Below are 5,568 nucleotides of genomic sequence, written 5' to 3'. Positions count from 1 at the left end.
CAGGTACTATAACCACATTTTTAAACATTTTTTTCATTTAAATTTAATTAAACAAATGTATTACTGGTTTCAGAGGTACAGACCTGATTCATCTGTCTTATATAATACCCAGTGCTCACTACACCATGTGCCCTCTTTATTATCAATCACCCAGTTACCCCATCCCTCCACTCCCCTCCCACAACCGTTTGTTCCTATGATTTTAAGACTCCTATGACTTGTCTCCTTCTCTGGTTTCATCTTGTTTTTCCTCTCTTCCCCTATGATCCTCTGACTTGTTCCTCAAATTCCACTCCTCAGTGAGATGTATGATTATTATCTTTCTCTAATTGACTTATTTCGCTTACCACAATACCCTCTAGTTCCATCCACTTTGTTCCAAATGGCAAGATTTCATTCTTTTTTTAAAAATCTCATTCTTTTTGATGGCTGATTCACAGTCCATCACACACACATACAGACACACACTTATCCATTCATCTGTTGATGGGACATCTGGGCTCTTTCCATAGTTCAGCTATTGCGGACACTGCTATGAACACTGGGGTGCAGGTGTCCCCCTTCTGTACCTTTGGGGTAAATACCCAGTAGTACAATTGTTGCCTCACAGAGTAGCTCTATTTTCAACTTTTTGGGGACCCTCTATACTGTATTCCAGAGTGGCTGCACCAACTTGCATTCCCACCAACGATGTAGGAGGGTTCCCCTTTCACTATATCCTTGCCAACATCTCTCATTTCCTGACTTAATTTTAGCCATTCTGACTGGTGTGAGGCAGTATCTCATTGCAGTTTTGATTTGTATTTCATGGATGGCTAAGTGATGTTGAGACCATTTTCACATGAAATTGCTGCTGGCCACGTGGATGTCTTCTGCCATTTCTTGTTCGGACTATTTGTTCTTTGAGTGTTGAGTTTGGTTAAGTTCTTTACAGATTTTGTATACCAGCCCTTTATCTGATCATGTTATTTGCAAATACTTTCTCCCATTCTGTGTCTTTCGGTTTTGCTGTTTCCTTTGCTGTGGAAAAGCTTTTCATCTTCATGAAGTCCGAATAGCTCATTTTTGCCTTTGTTTCCCTTGCCTTTGGAGATGTGTCTAGCAAGAAGTTGCTGCAGCTGAGGTTGAAGAGGTTACTGCCTGTGTTCTCCTCTAGGATTTTGATGGGTTCCTGTCTCACACTGAGGTCTTTCATTTTGAGTCTACTTTTATGTATGGTGTAAGGAAATGGTAGTTTTACTCTTCTGCCTGTAACTGTCCAATTTTCCCAACACCATTTGTTTAAGAGTTTTTCCCACTGGATGTTCTTTCCTGCTTTGTTGAAGATATGCTGACCACAGAGTTGAGGCTACATTTCTGGGCTCTCTATTCTGTTCCGCTGATCTATGTGTCTATTCCTGTGCCAGTACCATACTGCCTTGATGATTACATCTTTGTAACAGTTTAAGTCTGGAATTGTGATGCCACCAATTTTGGTTTTCTTTTTTAACATTCCTTTGGCTATCTGGGATCTTTCCTGGTTCCATACAAATTTTAGGATTGTTTGTTCCAGCTCTGTGATAAAAGTTGATGGTATAAAAAAAAAGAGTTGATGGTATTCTGACAGGGATTTAATTACACTGAATGTATAGAGTTCCCCAGGTAGCACAGACATTTTAACAATATTTGTTCTTCCAATCCCTTATCATGGAACATTTTCCCACTTCTTTGTGTCTTCTTCAATTTCTTTTGAGTGTTGCGTAGTTTTCTGAGTAAAGATCCTTTATCTCTATGGTTAGGTTTATTCCTAAGAATCTTATGGCTTCCGGTGCAACTGCAAATGGGCATTAACTCCTTAATTTTTCTTTCTTCTGTCTCATTATAACCACATTTAAAAGAAAAAGTAAACTCTACCCACAACATGGGGCTCAAACTCACAACCTGAGATCAAGAACTGCAAGTAGTACTGGCTGAGCCAGTACCCTATAATCATATTTTTTAAGAAGCTGCTGAAATGAAAATAAAATCATTCTGGTTGTTTAAAGGGAAAACTAAAAGTAAAACAAAACTAAAGCAAAAAGTCAACAACAAAAACCACAACAGAACTGTTGAGACTACATTCATTGGCTTAGTTTTATCTACCACCTGAAACAAACAAACAACAAAAATAAGAGTTTTACAATAATTCATCATTCAGAATCTGTCACTGTACAGATTTTAAGAGGTTTTGAGTCAGTTCCAGTATAGAAATAAGGCCAAAGTGTTTCTGTAAAATAATAGTTAAAAATATAGAGAAGGGATCTATCACTCAAATTATAAAAAGAAATCTCACACAATTCACAGTCTAAAAAAACGCCAATTTTTCTAGGTATTACTTTTGGCAGAAGATTAATTTTTTTAGGACCCAATGCAATATAATTACTCTGACTACATCGTCCAACACCCCATAATCCATCCTGTGCTAAAATTGGTTGCTTCTGATTCTTTCTCCTTGTGGGAAGAGAGTCTTTACAGACACCCACGATCCATTCAGGCTTATCTTTCACTTTTACCTCCCAATACTGCCTGCCAGAATTATAACCCCTAGAACCCAGAATAGCTGGAGAGAGATAGAACCTCCTTGGGTTATGAGGTAAGTTATGCCTTTTATTTCCATACTGGACAGTTTTTCTATCTTCGGAGACAATAAGCTTACGATGTGCTGTTTCAGGATCGAGAATTAGATCCACCTGAAATCTGTTGATAATTTTATTTAGGCCAGAATATTGTGGAGCAAGATGGTAACCATATTCCTTTAACTGGAATGAAAAAGGCTCGGGGGCCTTTAAGGTTTTATACCTATGGTAGATGCTTTTAACATCTGTCAGTAATTCCAGCTCTGATTTAGTAGATTTACCCTCTATCTCCTTTGATAGATGTTTTAATGTGGAAAGATGACTTGAAAATGTTGTTAGGTTTTCATTTAGTTTTGTTAAAATATCCATTTCATCATCTTGTAATTGCCGAAGAACAATCTCTTGCTCATTTTTGAGAAATAACAAAATTTGTTCAAATTCAGACTTTATTTCTTCTTTCCTACACTGTACCTTCTTCTTCAGTTCCAATGATTTTCTGCTTTGCATAGTTATCACCTTTTCTACTTGTTCTACTCTCTCCTTCCATGGTTCAATGCAATTCTGCAATCTTTTCCTATGATAAGGAGCAGCCTTCTCTATGGGCCAAATATAGTGACTCCGGTGATCAGTGGAGAAACTACACTGTGGACATAAAACTTCTAGGTCCTTCTGACAGAAAAATGTCAAAACCTGATTATGTTTTTCACATATAAGCTTCTCTTCCTTCCTCTTCCTCTTGCTTCTTCTTACCCGAAGTAGCTTAGCAATTTCAATCAAATTGCCCAATTGGGGATTGCTTGTGAATTTCCTTTCTGGAGAGCAGTGACGGCAAAAGGGGCAGGGGAAAGTACCATTTAGATCCTTCCAGAACATACTGATGCAGGAGAGACAGAAGTTGTGCCCACAGTTGATGGTCACTGGCTCTTTCAAGTAGTCTAGACAGATGGGACAGCTAGCCCCTGTTTGGAGGTCTGTCAGGGCTGTCATAAACTCCATTGAGCCGTGAGTAAAGGTGAAAGGTATGTCCTTTAGTAAAGCTTGGCTCTCTATCGTTCAAGATCCAGCTAAGGAACAGTGGAGGATATCCTCCCACAGACCTTGAAAACTGACCAGCTTTCCAGTTTCACTGGATTGGCATGTTGATGATAGTCCATATAAACCTGTTTATCCCACTGCCCCTTAGCTCTAGAGTCTTTTGCCAAGAATACTCCACAGGCTGCAGTCTATTGCATACTAGAACGTATCAGCTGGGCTGCTGTTCTTCCCACTCAATGCTATAAAGTCAGGCTTAATGACTTTCCTTTTCAAGAAAGCAGCTGTAGCAGCCCTGAAACAGATAATACATTATATGTTAATAAAAAAGCAAGCAAGCAAGCAAGCAAGCATGTACCTGTAGGTCCAAGACTAGGAATCTTTCCTATGGATGAGAAAGACATTCAGTTAAAAATATGACACCACAATCATCAATGTATTAAAATAGTCACACAAGACTCATCAGTAAATGCTAAAATCATTGAAAAAAACAAAACAAAACAGGAATTCATAGTTATAGTCATTCATCTCACATATTTCAACAACAGCAACAAAACCTGTAAGATAGCCTTGCAAAAAAAAAATCCATCTCAAAAAAAAAGAAAATTCCATCTCAATCCAGTCATAAGAAAACAAGTAGTCTAACTTAAATAGGGGGGCATTCTACAAGACAATCAGTATGTATTCTTCAAAATGTAAATGTCATGAAAAACAAAAAGTTTCAGAAATATGACAGACAAAAATATAATACACAATACCTGATTGAATCTGGGATCTTAAAAGATAAACTAAAAGAATATTTCCAGGATAAATGGGAGAATTTTAGTTATGAACTACATTTCATATTCTATCAGTATTAAATCGTGTTAACATATTAATTTACCATAGATAAGAAGTAAAAACATCCTTGTTCTTAGGCAATATATACTTCGGTAAGCAGGGACACCATCTTGATGGTGGCAACTTACTTTCAGAAGTCTCAGTAATTTTAAGATGTGTAACAAAAAGTTAGAAACTGGTGCATCTAAGCAAAAGGTTTATCTAAAGGTTTTAAATGTTCGAAATAAAAGAGTTAGGGAGAGGGGCACCTGCGTGGCTCAGACAGTTAAGTAACGGTCTTTCATCTCACGGTCCTGAGATTGAGCTCCATTTTGGGCTTCCTGCTCAGTGGGAAGTCTATTTCTCCCTCTCCCTGTGCTGCTCTCCAGTTTGTACACTCTCTTGCTTGTGCTCTCTCTCAAATAAACAAAATCTGAAAAAAAAAAAAAAAGAAAGAAAGAAAGGAAGAAAGGAAGAAAGGAAGGAAGGAAGGAAGAAAAGGTAGTGAGAAAATTTCCCGGCTTGTTTTTAAGATACCTAACACACCTGGAGCGCCTGAGTGACTCAGTCAGTTAAGCATCTGCCTTCAGCTCGGGTCATGGGATCGAGCCTTGCATTGGGCTCCCTGCTCAGCGGGAACCCTTCATCTCCCTCTGCCTGCCTCTTTCCCTCCCTTCTTCTCCCCCCACAGTAAGTAAAATCTTTAAAGAAAAAAGTCTATTACATTTGAATCCTGGTTCAGCTACTTAAGTGTATACTTCAGGAAAACCCATATAACTTTTTAAAATCCCATTTCTTTGATCTACAAAAATGGGGATTATAACATTTATTTACTTCCTTCCTTATTTATTTATGTTTTCCTTATTTGACAGAGAGCATGCACAAGCAGGGGGAGTGGCATGCAGAGAGGGAGAAGCAGGCTCTCCACTGTGCAGGGAGCCCGATGCAGGGCTCAATCCCAAGAACCCTGAGATGATGACCCATGCCAAACCCAGACGCTTAACTCAGGTTCCCCTATAACCCCCTTTTAAATAAGAAGATCACATAAATGGCAGCCAACATGTCTACTATTCTTGGCCAATAAACTATTTATTAAAGATTTTATTTTTCACATTATCCCAAC

At 38.4% G+C, this 5,568-nt stretch overlaps 1 pseudogene across 1 annotated transcript; it reads right to left on the bottom strand.

The window, feature by feature from the left end:
- Positions 1-2,168: 2,168 nt before the first annotated feature.
- LOC309863184 (tripartite motif-containing protein 60 pseudogene) lies at positions 2,169-3,590 on the bottom strand (annotated as a pseudogene). Its single transcript has one exon. The product of its transcript is annotated as a tripartite motif-containing protein 60 pseudogene (transcript).
- Between the last annotated feature and the right edge of the window lie 1,978 nt (positions 3,591-5,568).

The sequence above is a fragment of the Mustela nivalis genome (assembly GCF_964662115.1).
Source record: "Mustela nivalis genome assembly, chromosome: 4".
In the NCBI taxonomy this organism is placed as follows: Eukaryota; Metazoa; Chordata; class Mammalia; order Carnivora; family Mustelidae; genus Mustela; species Mustela nivalis.
Note: the sequence above shows the minus strand (reverse complement) of the source record. Positions and strands in the feature narration are given on the sequence as shown.